Source organism: Rhopilema esculentum, chromosome 9, assembly GCF_057945365.1.
Source record: "Rhopilema esculentum isolate cy_ngs chromosome 9, ASM5794536v1, whole genome shotgun sequence".
Taxonomy (NCBI): Eukaryota; Metazoa; Cnidaria; class Scyphozoa; order Rhizostomeae; family Rhizostomatidae; genus Rhopilema; species Rhopilema esculentum.
In genome coordinates, this window is record NC_142823.1 from 9,625,134 (window position 1) to 9,642,271 (window position 17,138).

Genomic DNA, 17,138 nt, shown 5'->3' on the forward strand with positions numbered 1-17,138 from the left:
TTCATGCAGGCGTCCACCATTCTAGTGATGCTTTCTTCGTTCTTGTATGCACAAAAAGATATGAAACAATACACTTTTTATAAGAATTCCTAATTTTTTGCTGAGAATACCTTAATCTAGCAATGAAAGAAAAGTCCGTACCGAGTTAGGCCAAAACAAGTAAAAACAACATTTCTAAATATTTCCAAACAAAATGGTTCCAATTTCGAGCAGAAAATAAAAAAACTGTGAAGTAGAGCCATATGACAATCACACGTAACACATTAATGGATTAATCGCATTGACATTCGTAACAATCTTAATGCTTATTTATGTTAGTTTGTATAGTAATGTTAATTTTCGTGTAATTACTGAGATGTAATGTATATATTTGAGTAATAAACACAATGTTTCTTCTTTGGCTACTCAACAAAAGCTTCAGTTTTTCGAGTCTGCAATTTTCTTCAAGGCCAGTTGGTTGAAGAGGAATGGAAACCACAGCAATGTTTCCACGTGATTTCAAAAGTAGATGTGATTGGTCGACCGTTGATATTCTCACAAAAAAGCGCGGGAATCAAGCATTGAATCAACCCTGTACTTGGTCTTGTTGTTTACAAAAAGACATCCACGAGGACGTTGTGCTCAAAGAAAATTAAAATTTCAACCCCTCAATATGCAGATTTTAGAAATTTAAACCCTTATCTGTACTCATAAAGCAGCACCTCAATTTCTGCCGCCTGCATATTTTGATGAAGCTAAAGGAAAAACAAAAACCACTACATCAACATGCGGGGAATGTCTAGGCGCGTAAAATGGCGGCAGTTTCCTTCGCTGTCAAAGGGCTTGCAGTATGAGAAAGTCAACATTTCTTCTGACGTTGGTCAGGTAAATGACTTAACACTTTTCAAATGCTCGTTTTCGACTGTAGGGCAATTGGACAAATATTTTGGCTTAGATAATCTCAATTTCCAAAGCATTCGAGGATTATTTGACACAATGTCGCGTGTGTTATTTGTGGTAGCATGCTTAGGGTCGAAAAACAATCTTTCCTCACGTGTCATTCAACGAGAACTTCAATTTTATAAAATCAGTTTTGTTCTAGGTTTTATAGATTTGAAGATCAATTTAGATGTTTTGTTTAAGTTGCAACATTTCTTTAATTATCATTTTAGTATCTTTTACAATCACCAGATAGTTGAACTTCTATTTTTGTGAAAACAATAGGCCGTAATCTTGTCATTATTTCCCAATATCTCAATGTTGATTGAGTTTCTCGATCCCCTGGCCAATGTTCTTTTCTAAACCAAATTTGAATAGAAGATCGAGAATACATTCCCCTTAGAATTTCGATCCGTGAAAGACTTTACGCTAACCCAAGTTAATACGGATTTCCATTGCAAAAGATGCCAGTGTTTTTTAGTGTCCACACTCCCTTGACGCAACAAACGATCAAAGCAAAAGAACTACAAACATTCACAGTTGGCCAATTGCGCTCTTGGTCTTGTTCCATCTTTCCATTATGATAAAGCCCCAAAGCAAGCTAATTTGTTTTCAGAAATATGGAGAAAAACCATATTAGTTTGTGCCCTAACAAAAATTGTTTATTGTCAGATTTAGTGGAGATATATATGAAAAGAAATGAGTGTATTCTCAGACATTATTTTTGTATCCGTCTCAACATGTGTATGGATTATGATAATGTGAATATTTCACATAAAGACTTGAAAAGAAAGGCTTCCAATTTATGAATAATATTTCTTTGTTATTGACTGTTGTGTTCTCTTTCAGGATGAGAGTGTGACCATGCAAAGACAGTGGCAACAATGTGTGTCGCCGAATCCGGTATTTGCCGCTGTGAGGAAAAAAACTCTGCCTGAAAATGCGATGGTTGAGCAGACAGTTGTTATGGAAACCCAGCTTGCAGGCAGAGGTATTGTGTATTCTATTGTGTATTCAATTACACTGTATTTTATTGTTTATAAGTTTGTCGCATTGAATGATTTATTTAATGATAGTTTAACAATAGCAAAAAAAACACAAAATCCGACTAACATGAAGCAAAAACAAGGATTTCTCAAGGCAGTTAATTTGCCGAAAAATAGCACGTCTTCGTTTTCTAATAGCCAAATTTCAATCAGATTTTCAATTAATGCAAATTTTATTGAAAAGCTAAGCGCCCGGATTCTCTAATTTATAGTTTTGACCTTTTGTCTCAAGAAAGATTTCATAAACGATAATTGTGAGTCGTTATTTTTGGCAAAAAACCATCGAATCTAGATTATCAAGAACTCAGATTGTAAAGGATTTTAGATACGCTGACACGCTATATGATTAAGGTGTATGGTAAAGTAGGATGAATAGTCACAAAACTCTAGCGGTAATGATCTTTAATTTTTATTAAATTATCATGACTTCCTTTGCTACATAACATCCATACTAATGGGCAATAGAAAAAAATAAGCAATACCAAAAGTAATGGTAAATATCCTTTAATAATTGGTCTTTAATATGCTTTGCTGTTCACTCTAAATAATTCAATTGTTGGCTTTATATTTTCAGATGTATTGATGTTAAGTTTCTAATTTAGGATCATTGTCAAACTTAAAACAATGTAAAGTTATATTATTGTAAACTCATTGGCAAAGTCAAGCTTTTTATGACCTTTCATTTTTCAAATTATTATTGTGTATCGAGAAAATTTTTCAATTTAAACCATTCCAGGAGTTTGTTGGTGTTTGTCTTTATCAGCTGTAGAAGTTGTTACAATAGATAGAATTAGTTCTGATAGCATAGATTTTTGGATAGGAAAGATCTTAAAAGAAATGGTCAATAATATTTTACGTCTTCAATTGGGTAGGTCTTCGAAAAGACAAGAATTGTCATAGAATAGATTGGTCATTGATACGACAGTTCATTAAAATGATATCTGATTGACTGAATACATCATTAGTAGAATAGATCATTAGAAGGATAGGTGTTTAATAGGATAGGTCATTAGTAGGATAGGTTTTTAATAAAATAGGTCATTAGTAGGATAGGACATTAGTAGGATAGGTCATTAGTAAGATAGGGCATTAGTAGGATAGGTTTTTAATAAAATTGGTCATTAATAGGCTAGGACATTAATAGGATAGAACATTAGTAGGATAGGTCATTAGTAGGATAGGTCATTAGTAGGATAGGTCATTAGTAGGATAGGCCATTAGTAAGATAGGTTTTTGATAAAATTGGTCATTAGTAGGCTAGGACACTAGTAGGATAAGACATTAGTAGGATAAGCCATTAGTAGGATAGGGCATTAGTAGGATAGGTTTTCAATAAAATTTGTCATTTATAGGCTAGGACATTAGTAGGATAGGTCATTAGTAGGATAGGCCATTAGTAGGTTAGGTTTTTAATAAAATTGATCATTAGTAGGATAGGACATTAGTAGGATAGACCATTAGTAGGATAGGACATTAGTAGGATAGACCATTAGTAGGATAGGACATTAGTAGGATAGGCCATTAGTAGGTTAGGTTTTTAATAAAATTGGTCATTAGTCGGATAGGACATTAGTAGGATAGACCATTAGTAGGATAGGACATTAGTAGGATAGACCATTAGTAGGATAGGACATTAGTAGGATAGGCCATTAGTAGGTTAGGTTTTTAATAAAATTGGTCATTAGTAGGATAGGACATTAGTAGGATAGGTCATTAGTAAGATAGGCCATTAGTGGGATAGGTTTTTAATAAAATTGGTCATTAATAGGCTAGGACATTAATAGGATAGAACATTAGTAGGATAGGTCATTAGTAGGATAGGTCATTAGTAGGATAGATCATTAGTAGGATAGGCCATTAGTAAGATAGGTTTTTGATAAAATTGGTCATTAGTAGGCTAGGACACTAGTAGGATAAGACATTAGTAGGATAAGCCATTAGTAGGATAGAGCATTAGTAGGATAGGTTTTCAATAAAATTGGTCATTTATAGGCTAGGACATTAGTAGGATAGGTCATTAGTAGGAGAGGCCATTAGTAGGATAGGTTTTTAATAAATTTGGTCATTAGTAGGCTAGGTCATTAGTAGGATAGGCCATTAGTAGGATAGGTCATTAGTAGGATAGGCCATTAGTAGGATAGGTTTTTAATAAAATTGGTCATTTATAGTTTAGGACATTAGTAGGATAGGTCATAAGTAGGATAGGTTTGTAATAAAATTGTTCATTAGGAGGATAGGACATTAGTAGGATAGGTTTTTAATAAAATTGGTCATTAGTAGGATAGACCATTAGTAGGATAGGACATTAGTAGGATAGGCCATTAGTAGGTTAGGTTTTTAATAAAATTGGTCATTAGTAGGATAGGACATTAGTAGGATAGACCATTAGTAGGAAAGGACATTAGTAGGATAGGCTATTAGTAGGTTAGGTTTTTAATAAAATTGGTCATTAGTAGGTTAGGACATTAGTAGGATAGACCATTATTAGGATAGGACATTAGTAGGATAGGCCATTAGTAGGTTAGGTTTTTAATAAAATTGGTCATTAGTAGGATAGGACATTAGTAGGATAGACCATTATTAGGATAGGACATTAGTAGGATAGACCATTAGTAGGATAGGACATTAATAAGATAGGCCATTAGTAGGTTAGGTTTTTAATAAAATTGGTCATTAGTAGGTTAGGACATTAGTAGGATAGGCCATTAGTAGGTTAGGCTTTTAATAAAATTGGTCATTAGTAGGATAGGACATTAGTAGGATAGGTCATCAGTAGGATAGGACATTAGTAGGATAGGCCATTAGTAGGTTAGGTTTTTAATAAAATTGGTCATTAGTAGGATAGGACATTAGTAGGATAGACCATTAGTAGGATAGGACATTAGTAGGATAGGTCATTAGTAGGTTAGGTTTTTAATAAAATTGGTCATTAGTAGGATAGGACATTAGTAGGATAGGCCATTAGTAGGTTAGGTTTTTAAGAAAATTGGTCATTAGTAGGATAGGACATTAGTAGGATAGGTCATCAGTAGGATAGGACATTAGTAGGATAGGCCATTGGTAGGTTAGGTTTTTAATAAAACTTGGTCATTAGTAGGATAGGACATTAGTAGGATAGACTATTAGTAGGATAGGACATTAGTAGGATAGGCCATTAGTAGGTTAGGTTTTTAATAAAATTGGTCATTAGTAGGATAGGACATTAGTAAGATAGGCCATTAGTAGGTTAGGTTTTTAATAAAATTGGTCATTAGTAGGTTAGGACATTAGTAGGATAGGCCATTAGTAGGTTAGGCTTTTAATAAAATTGGTCATTAGTAGGATAGGACATTAGTAGGATAGGTCATCAGTAGGATAGGACATTAGTAGGATAGGCCATTAGTAGGTTAGGTTTTTAATAAAATTGGTCATTAGTAGGATAGGACATTAGTAGGATAGACCATTAGTAGGATAGGACATTAGTAGGATAGGCCATTAGTAGGTTAGGTTTTTAATAAAATTGGTCATTAGTAGGATAGGACATTAGTAGGACAGGCCATTAGTAGGTTAGGTTTTTAAGAAAATTGGTCATTAGTAGGATAGGACATTAGTAGGATAGGTCATCAGTAGGATAGAACATTAGTAGGATAGGCCATTGGTAGGTTAGGTTTTTAAAAAAACTTGGTCATTAGTAGGATAGGACATTAGTAGGATAGACTATTAGTAGGATAGGACATTAGTAGGATAGGCCATTAGTAGGTTAGGTTTTTAATAAAATTGGTCATTAGTAGGATAGGACATTAGTAGGATAGGTCATTAGTAGGATAGGACATTAGTAGGATAGGCCATTAGTTGGTTAGGTTTTTAATAAAATTGGTCATTAGTAGGATAGGACCTTAGTAGGATAGACCATTAGTAGGATGGGACATTAGTAGGATAGGCCATTAGTAGGTTAGGTTTTTAATAAAATTGGTCATTAGTAAGATGGGAAATTAGTAGGATAGGTCATTAGTAGTAGGCTAGGACATTAATAGGATAGGCCTCTAGTAGGATAGGTTTTTAATAAGATTGGTCATTAGTAGGATAGGACATTAGTAGGCTAGGACATTAATAGGATAGGCCTCTAGTAGGATAAGTTTTTAATAAAATTGGTCATTAGTAGGCTAAGACATTAGTAGGATAGACAATTAGTAGGATAGGACATTAGTAGGATAGGCCATTAGTAGGTTAGGTTTTTAATAAAATTGGTCATTAGTAGGATAGGACATTAGTAGGATAGGTTTTTAATAAAATTGGTCATTAGTAAGATAGGAGATTAGTAGGATAGGTCATTAGTAAGATAGGCCATTAGTAGGATAGGACATTAGTAGGCTAGGACATTAATAGGATAGGCCTCTAGTAGGATAGGTTTTTAATAAAATTGGTCATTAGTAGGCTAAGACATTAGTAGGATAGACCATTAGTAGGATAGGACATTAGTAGGATAGGCCATTAGTAGGTTAGGTTTTTAAAAAAATTGGTCATTAGTAGGATAGGACATTAGTAGGATAGACCATTAGTAGGATAGGACATTAGTAGGATAGGCCTCTAGTAGGATAGGTTTTTAATAAAATTGGTCATTAGAAGGCTAAGACATTAGTAGGATAGACCATTAGTAGGAAAGGATATTAGTAGGATGGGTCATTAGTAGGAAAGGATATTAGTAGGATAGGCCGTTAGTAGGTTAGGTTTTTAATAAAATTGGTCATTAGTAGGATAGGACATTAGTAGGATAGACCATTAGTAGGTTAGGTTTTTAATAAAATTGGTCATTAGTAGGTTAGGACATTAGTAGGATAGGCCATTAGTAGGTTAGGCTTTTAATAAAATTGGTCATTAGTAGGATAGGACATTAGTAGGATAGGTCATCAGTAGGATAGGACATTAGTAGGATAGGCCATTAGTAGGTTAGGTTTTTAATAAAATTGGTCATTAGTAGGATAGGACATTAGTAGGATAGACCATTAGTAGGATAGGACATTAGTAGGATAGGCCATTAGTAGGTTAGGTTTTTAATAAAATTGGTCATTAGTAGGATAGGACATTAGTAGGACAGGCCATTAGTAGGTTAGGTTTTTAAGAAAATTGGTCATTAGTAGGATAGGACATTAGTAGGATAGGTCATCAGTAGGATAGAACATTAGTAGGATAGGCCATTGGTAGGTTAGGTTTTTAATAAAACTTGGTCATTAGTAGGATAGGACATTAGTAGGATAGACTATTAGTAGGATAGGACATTAGTAGGATAGGCCATTAGTAGGTTAGGTTTTTAATAAAATTGGTCATTAGTAGGATAGGACATTAGTAGGATAGGTCATTAGTAGGATAGGACATTAGTAGGATAGGCCATTAGTTGGTTAGGTTTTTAATAAAATTGGTCATTAGTAGGATAGGACCTTAGTAGGATAGACCATTAGTAGGATGGGACATTAGTAGGATAGGCCATTAGTAGGTTAGGTTTTTAATAAAATTGGTCATTAGTAAGATGGGAAATTAGTAGGATAGGTCATTAGTAGTAGGCTAGGACATTAATAGGATAGGCCTCTAGTAGGATAGGTTTTTAATAAAATTGGTCATTAGTAGGATAGGACATTAGTAGGCTAGGACATTAATAGGATAGGCCTCTAGTAGGATAAGTTTTTAATAAAATTGGTCATTAGTAGGCTAAGACATTAGTAGGATAGACAATTAGTAGGATAGGACATTAGTAGGATAGGCCATTAGTAGGTTAGGTTTTTAATAAAATTGGTCATTAGTAGGATAGGACATTAGTAGGATAGGTTTTTAATAAAATTGGTCATTAGTAAGATAGGAGATTAGTAGGATAGGTCATTAGTAAGATAGGCCATTAGTAGGATAGGACATTAGTAGGCTAGGACATTAATAGGATAGGCCTCTAGTAGGATAGGTTTTTAATAAAATTGGTCATTAGTAGGCTAAGACATTAGTAGGATAGACCATTAGTAGGATAGGACATTAGTAGGATAGGCCATTAGTAGGTTAGGTTTTTAAAAAAATTGGTCATTAGTAGGATAGGACATTAGTAGGATAGACCATTAGTAGGATAGGACATTAGTAGGATAGGCCTCTAGTAGGATAGGTTTTTAATAAAATTGGTCATTAGAAGGCTAAGACATTAGTAGGATAGACCATTAGTAGGAAAGGATATTAGTAGGATGGGTCATTAGTAGGAAAGGATATTAGTAGGATAGGCCGTTAGTAGGTTAGGTTTTTAATAAAATTGGTCATTAGTAGGATAGGACATTAGTAGGATAGACCATTAGTAGGCTAGGACATTAGTAGGATAGGCCGTTAGTAGGTTAGGTTTTTAATAAAATTGGTCATTAGTAGGATAGGACATTAGTAGGATAGACCATTAGTAGGATAGGACATTAATAGGATAGGCCTCTAGTAGGAAAGGTTTTTAATAAAATTGGTTATTAGTAGGCTAAGACATTAGTAGGATAGGTCATTAGTAGGATAGGACATTAGTAGGATAGGCCATTAGTAGGTTAGATTTTTAATAAAATTGGTCATTAGTAGGATAGGACATTAGTAGGATAGACCATTAGTAGGATAGGACATTAGTAGGATAGGCCATTAGTAGGTTAGATTTTTAATAAAATTGGTCATTAGTAGGATAGGACATCAGTAGGATAGACCATTAGTAGGATAGGACATTAATAGGATAGGCCTCTAGTAGGATAGGTTTTTAATAAAATTGGTTATTAGTAGGCTAAGACATTAGTAGGATAGATCATTAGGAGGATAGGACATTAGTAGGATAGGCCATTAGTAGGTTAGATTTTTAATAAAATTGGTCATTAGTAGGATAGTACATTAGTAGGATAGGCCTCTAGTAGGATAGGTTTTTAATAAAATTGGTCATTAGTAGGCTAAGACATTAGTAAGATAGACCATTAGTAGGAAAGGATATTAGTAGGATGGGTCATTAGTAGGAAAGGATATTAGTAGGATAGGCCATTAGTAGGTTAGATTTTTAATAAAATTTGTCATTAGTAGGATAGGACATTAGTAGGATAGAACATTAATAGGATAGGACATTAATAGGATAGGCCTCTAGTAGGATAGGTTTTTAATAAAATTGGTTATTAGTAGGCTAAGACATTAGTAGGATAGGTCATTAGTAGGATAGGACATTAGTAGGATTGGCCATTAGTAGGTTAGATTTTTAATAAAATTGGTCATTAGTAGGATAGGACATTAGTAGGATAGACCATTAGTAGAATAGGACATTAATAGGATAGGCCTCTAGTAGGATAGGTTTTTAATAAAATTGGTTATTAGTAGGCTAAGACATTAGTAGGATAGGTCATTAGTAGGATAGGACATTAGTAGGATAGGCCATTAGTAGGTTAGATTTTTAATAAAATTTGTCATTAGTAGGATAGGACATTAGTAGGATAGACCATTAGTAGGATAGGACATTAATAGGATAGGCCTCTAGTAGGATAGGTTTTTAATAAAATTGGTTATTAGTAGGCTAAGACATTAGTAGGATAGGTCATTAGTAGGATAGGAAATTAGTAGGATAGGCCATTAGTAGGTTAGATTTTTAATAAAATTGGTCATTAGTAGGATAGGACATTAGTAGGATAAACCATTAGTAGGATAGGACATTAATAGGATAGGCCTCTAGTAGGATAGGTTTTTAATAAAATTGGTTATTAGTAGGCTAAGACATTAGTAGGATAGGTCATTAGTAGGATAGGACATTAGTAGGATAGGCCATTAGAAGGTTAGATTTTTAATAAAATTGGTCATTAGTAGGATAGGACATTAGTAGGATAGACCATTAGTAGGATAGGACATTAATAGGATAGGCCTCTAGTAGGATAGGTTTTTAATAAAATTGGTCATTAGTAGGCTAAGACATTAGTAGGATAGACCATTAGTAGGAAAGGATATTAGTAGGATGGGTCATTAGTAGGAAAGGATATTAGTAGGATAGGCCGTTAGTAGGTTAGGTTTCTAATAAAAATGGTCATTAGTAGGCTAAGACATTAGTAAGATAGGTCATTAGTAGGATAGGACATTAGTAGGATAGGCCCTTAGTAGGATAGGACATTAGTAGGATAGGCCATTAGTAGGTTAGATTTTTAATAAAATTGGTCATTAGTAGGATAGGACATTAGTAGGATAGACCATTAGTAGGATAGGACATTAATAGGATAGGCCTCTAGTAGGATAGGTTTTTAATAAAATTGGTTATTAGTAGGCTAAGACATTAGTAGGATAGGTCATTAGTAGGATAGGACATTAGTAGGATAGGACATTAGTAGGTTAGATTTTTAATAAAATTGGTCATTAGTAGGATAGGACATTAGTAGGATAGACCATTAGTAGGATAGGACATTAATAGGATAGGCCTCTAGTAGGATAGGTTTTTAATAAAATTGGTCATTAGTAGGCTAAGACATTTGTAGGATAGACCATTAGTAGGAAAGGATATTAGTAGGATGGGTCATTAGTAGGAAAGGATATTAGAAGGATAGGCCGTTAGTAGGTTAGGTTTTTAATAAAATTGGTCATTAGTAGGCTAAGACATTAGTAAGATAGGTCATTAGTAGGATAGGACATTAGTAGGATAGGCCCTTTGTAGGATAGGACATTAGTAGGATAGGCCATTGGTAGGTTAGATTTTTAATAAAATTGGTCATTAGTAGAATAGGACATTAGTAGGATAGACCATTAGTAGGATAGGACAATAATAGGATAGGCCTCTAGGAGGATAGGTTTTTAATAAAATTGGTTATTAGTAGGCTAAGACATTAGTAGGATAGGTCATTAGTAGGATAGGACATTAGTAGGATAGGCCATTAGTAGGTTAGATTTTTAATAAAATTGGTCATTAGTAGGATAGGACATTAGTAGGATAGACCATTAGTAGGATAGGACTTTAGTAGGATAGACCATTAGTAGGATAGGACATTAGTAGGATAGGCCTCTAGTAGGATAAGTTTTCAATAAAATTGGTCATTAGTAGGCTAAGACATTAGTAGGATAGACCATTAGTAGGAAAGGATATTAGTAGGATGGGTCATTAGTAGGAAAGGATATTAGTAGGATAGGCCGTTAGTAGGTTAGGTTTTTAATAAAATTGGTCATTAATAGGCTAAGACATTAGTAAGATAGGTCATTAGTAGGAAAGGACATTAGTAGGATAGGCCCTTAGTAGGATAGGACATTAGTAGGATAGGCCATTAGTAGGTTAGATTTTTAATAAAATTGGTCATTAGTAGGATAGGACATTAGTAGGATAGACCATTAGTAGGATAGGACATTAATAGGATAGGCCTCTAGTAGGATAGGTTTTTAATAAAATTGGTTATTAGTAGGCTAAGACATTAGTAGGATAGGTCATTAGTAGGATAGGACATTAGTAGGATAGGCCATTAGTAGGTTATATTTTTAATAAAATTGGTCATTAGTAGGATAGGACATTAGTAGGATAGACCATTAGTAGGATAGGACATTAATAGAATAGGCCTCTAGTAGGATAGGTTTTTAATAAAATTGGTTATTAGTAGGCTAAGACATTAGTAGGATAGGTCATTAGTAGGATAGGACATTAGTAGGATAGGCCATTAGTAGGTTAGATTTTTAATAAAATTGGTCATTAGTAGGATAGGACATTAGTAGGCTAGGACATTAATAGGAAAGGCCTCTAGTAGGATATGTTTTTATTAAAATTGGTCATTAGTAGGCTAAGACATTAGTAGGATAGACCATTAGTAGGATAGGACATTAGTAGGTTAGGTTTTTAATAAAATTGGTCATTAGTAGGCTGTAGGATAGGCCATTAGTAGGTTAGATTTTTAATAAAATTGGTCATTAGTAGGATAGGACATTAGTAGGCTAGGACATTAATAGGAAAGGCCTCTAGTAGGATATGTTTTTATTAAAATTGGTCATTAGTAGGCTAAGACATTAGTAGGATAGACCATTAGTAGGATAGGACATTAGTAGAATAGGCCATTAGTAGGAAAGGTTGTTAATAAAATTGGTCATTAGTAGGATAGGACATTAGTAGGATAGACCATTAGTAGGATAGGACATTAGTAGGATAGGCCATTAGTAGATTAGGTTTTTAATAAAATTGGTCATTAGTAGGCTAAGACATTAGTGGGATAGGTCATTAGTAGGATAGGACATTAGTAGGATAGGCCATTAGAAGGTTAGATTTTTAATAAAATTGGTCATTAGTAGGATAGGACATTAGTAGGATAGACCATTAGTAGGATAGGACATTAATAGGATAGGCCTCTAGTAGGATAGGTTTTTAATAAAATTGGTCATTAGTAGGCTAAGACAATAGTAGGATAGACCATTAGTAGGAAAGGATATTAGTAGGATGGGTCATTAGTAGGAAAGGATATTAGTAGGATAGGCCGTTAGTAGGTTAGGTTTTTAATAAAATTGGTCATTAGTAGGCTAAGACATTAGTAAGATAGGTCATTAGTAGGAAAGGACATTAGTAGGATAGGCCCTTAGTAGGATAGGACATTAGTAGGATAGGCCATTAGTAGGTTAGATTTTTAATAAAATTGGTCATTAGTAGGATAGGACATTAGTAGGATAGACCATTAGTAGGATAGGCATTAATAGGATAGGCCTCTAGTAGGATAGGTTTTTAATAAAATTGGTCATTAGTAGGCTAAGACAATAGTAGGATAGACCATTAGTAGGAAAGGATATTAGTAGGATGGGTCATTAGTAGGAAAGGATATTAGTAGGATAGGCCGTTAGTAGGTTAGGTTTTTAATAAAATTGGTCATTAGTAGGCTAAGACATTAGTAAGATAGGTCATTAGTAGGCTAAGACATTAGTAGGATAGGCCCTTAGTAGGATAGGACATTAGTAGGATAGGCCATTAGTAGGTTAGATTTTTAATAAAATTGGTCATTAGTAGGATAGGACATTAGTAGGATAGACCATTAGTAGGATAGGCATTAATAGGATAGGCCTCTAGTAGGATAGGTTTTTAATAAAATTGGTTATTAGTAGGCTAAGACATTAGTAGGATAGGTCATTAGTAGGATAGGGCATTAGTAGGATAGGCCATTAGTAGGTTATATTTTTAATAAAATTGTTCATTAGTAGGATAGGACATTAGTAGGATAGACCATTAGTAGGATAGGACATTAATAGGATAGGCCTCTAGTAGGATAGGTTTTTAATAAGATTGGTTATTAGTAGGCTAAGACATTAGTAGGATAGGTCATTAGTAGGATAGGACATTAGTAGGATAGGCCATTAGTAGGTTAGATTTTTAATAAAATTGGTCATTAGTAGGCTAGGACATTAGTAGGATAGGTCATTAGTAGGATAGGACATTAGTAGGATGGGTCATTAGTAGGAAAGGATATTAGCAGGATAGGCCATTAGTAGGTTAGATTTTTAATAAAATTGGTCATTAGTAGGATAGGACATTAGTAGGCTAGGACATTAATAGGTTAGGCCTCTAGTAGGATAGGTTTTTAATAAAATTAGTCATTAGTAGGCTAAGACATTAGTAGGATAGACCATTAGTAGGATAGGACATTAGTAGGATAGGCCATTAGTAGGTTAGGTTTTTAATAAAATTGGTCATTAGTAGGATAGGACATTAGTAGGATAGACCATTAGTAGGATAGGACATTAGTAGGATAGGCCTCTAGTAGGATAGGTTTTCAATAAAATTGGTCATTAGTAGGCTAAGACATTAGTAGGATAGACCATTAGTAGGAAAGGATATTAGTAGGATGGGTCATTAGTAGGAAAGGATATTAGTAGGACAGGCCGTTAGTAGGTTAGGTTTTTAAAGAAATTGGTCATTAGTAGGCTAAGACATTAGTAAGATAGGTCATTAGTAGGATAGGACATTAGTAGGTTAGGCCATTAGTAGGTTAGATTTTTAATAAAATTGGTTATTAGTAGGATAGGACATTAGTAGGATAAACCATTAGTAGGATAGGACATTAATAGGATAGGCCTCTAGTAGGATAGGTTTTTAATAAAATTGGTTATTAGTAGGCTAAGACATTAGTAGGATAGGTCATTAGTAGGATAGGACATTAGTAGGATAGGCCATTAGTAGGTTAGATTTTTAATAAAATTGGTCATTAGTAGGATAGGACATTAGTAGGATAGACCATTAGTAGGATAGGACATTAATAGGATAGGCCTCTAGTAGGATAGGTTTTTAATAAAATTGGTTATTAGTAGGCTAAGACATTAGTAGGATAGGTCATTAGTAGGATAGGACATTAGTAGGATAGGCCATTAGTAGGTTAGATTTTTAATAAAATTGGTCATTAGTAGGATAGGACATTAGTAGGATAGGTCATTAGTAGGATAGGACATTAGTAGGATAGGCCATTAGTAGGTTATATTTTTAATAAAATTGGTCATTAGTAGGATAGGACATTAGTAGGATAGACCATTAGTAGGATAGGACATTAATAGGATAGGCCTCTAGTAGGATAGGTTTTTAATAAAATTGGTTATTACTAGGCTAAGACATTAGTAGGATAGGTCATTAGTAGGATAGGACATTAGTAGGATAGGCCATTAGTAGGTTAGATTTTTAATAAAATTGGTCATTAGTAGGATAGGACATAAGTAGGATAGGTCATTAGTAGGATAGGACATTAGTAGGATAGGCCATTAGTAGGTTATATTTTTTATAAAATTGGTCATTAGTAGGATAGGACATTAGTACGATAGACCATTAGTAGGATAGGACATTAATATGATAGGCCTCTAGTAGAATAGGTTTTTAATAAAATTGGTTATTAGTAGGCTAAGACATTAGTATGATAGGTCATTAGTAGGATAGGACATTAGTAGGATAGGCCATAAGTAGGTTAGATTTTTAATAAAATTGGTCATTAGTAGGATAGGACATTAGTAGGGTAGGACATTAATAGGAAAGGCCTCTAGTAGGATATGTTTTTATTAAAATTGGTCATTAGTAGGCTAAGACATTAGTAGGATAGACCATTAGTAGGATAGGACATTAGTAGAATAGGCCATTAGTAGGAAACGTTGTTAATAAAATTGGTCATTAGTAGGATAGGACATTAGTAGGATAGACCATTAGTAGGATAGGACATTAGTAGGATAGGTCATTAGTAGGATAGGACATTAATAGGAAAGGCCTCTAGTAGGATAGGTTTTTAATAAAATTGGTCATTAGTAGGCTAAGACATTTGTAGGATAGACCATTAGTAGGAAAGGATATTAGTAGGATGGGTCATTAGTAGGAAAGGATATTAGCAGGATAGGCCATTAGTAGGTTAGATTTTTAATAAAATTGGTCATTAGTAGGATAGGACATTAGTAGGCTAGGACATTAATAGGTTAGGCCTCTAGTAGGATAGGTTTTTAATAAAATTGGTCATTAGTAGGCTAAGACATTAGTAGGATAGACCATTAGTAGGATAGGACATTAGTAGGATAGGCCATTAGTAGGTTAGGTTTTTAATAAAATTGGTCATTAGTAGGATAGGACATTAGTAGGATAGACCATTAGTAGGATAGGACATTAGTAGGATAGGCCTCTAGTAGGATAGGTTTTCAATAAAATTGGTCATTAGTAGGCTAAGACATTAGTAGGATAGACCATTAGTAGGAAAGGACATTAGTAGGTTAGGCCATTAGTAGGTTAGATTTTTAATAAAATTGGTTATTAGTAGGATAGGACATTAGTAGGATAAACCATTAGTAGGATAGGACATTAATAGGATAGGCCTCTAGTAGGATAGGTTTTTAATAAAATTGGTTATTAGTAGGCTAAGACATTAGTAGGATAGGTCATTAGTAGGATAGGACATTAGTAGGATAGGCCATTAGTAGGTTAGATTTTTAATAAAATTGGTCATTAGTAGGATAGGACATTAGTAGGATAGACCATTAGTAGGATAGGACATTAATAGGATAGGCCTCTAGTAGGATAGGTTTTTAATAAAATTGGTTATTAGTAGGCTAAGACATTAGTAGGATAGGTCATTAGTAGGATAGGACATTAGTAGGATAGGCCATTAGTAGGTTAGATTTTTAATAAAATTGGTCATTAGTAGGATAGGACATTAGTAGGATAGGTCATTAGTAGGATAGGACATTAGTAGGATAGGCCATTAGTAGGTTATATTTTTAATAAAATTGGTCATTAGTAGGATAGGACATTAGTAGGATAGACCATTAGTAGGATAGGACATTAATAGGATAGGCCTCTAGTAGGATAGGTTTTTAATAAAATTGGTTATTACTAGGCTAAGACATTAGTAGGATAGGTCATTAGTAGGATAGGACATTAGTAGGATAGGCCATTAGTAGGTTAGATTTTTAATAAAATTGGTCATTAGTAGGATAGGACATAAGTAGGATAGGTCATTAGTAGGATAGGACATTAGTAGGATAGGCCATTAGTAGGTTATATTTTTTATAAAATTGGTCATTAGTAGGATAGGACATTAGTACGATAGACCATTAGTAGGATAGGACATTAATATGATAGGCCTCTAGTAGAATAGGTTTTTAATAAAATTGGTTATTAGTAGGCTAAGACATTAGTATGATAGGTCATTAGTAGGATAGGACATTAGTAGGATAGGCCATAAGTAGGTTAGATTTTTAATAAAATTGGTCATTAGTAGGATAGGACATTAGTAGGGTAGGACATTAATAGGAAAGGCCTCTAGTAGGATATGTTTTTATTAAAATTGGTCATTAGTAGGCTAAGACATTAGTAGGATAGACCATTAGTAGGATAGGACATTAGTAGAATAGGCCATTAGTAGGAAACGTTGTTAATAAAATTGGTCATTAGTAGGATAGGACATTAGTAGGATAGACCATTAGTAGGATAGGACATTAGTAGGATAGGTCATTAGTAGGATAGGACATTAATAGGAAAGGCCTCTAGTAGGATAGGTTTTTAATAAAATTGGTCATTAGTAGGCTAAGACATTTGTAGGATAGACCATTAGTAGGAAAGGATATTAGTAGGATGGGTCATTAGTAGGAAAGGATATTAGCAGGATAGGCCATTAGTAGGTTAGATTTTTAATAAAATTGGTCATTAGTAGGATAGGACATTAGTAGGCTAGGACATTAATAGGTTAGGCCTCTAGTAGGATAGGTTTTTAATAA

General features: G+C 33.9%; 1 long non-coding RNA gene across 1 annotated transcript; it reads left to right on the plus strand.

Moving 5' to 3' along the window:
* The first annotated feature begins 267 nt into the window (after positions 1-267).
* Positions 268-2,561, plus strand: LOC148959596 (uncharacterized). Its single transcript, XR_016144047.1, has 3 exons — positions 268-864; positions 1,768-1,909; positions 2,539-2,561. It is a non-coding gene; the product is annotated as an uncharacterized LOC148959596 (long non-coding RNA).
* The last annotated feature ends 14,577 nt before the right edge of the window (positions 2,562-17,138 follow it).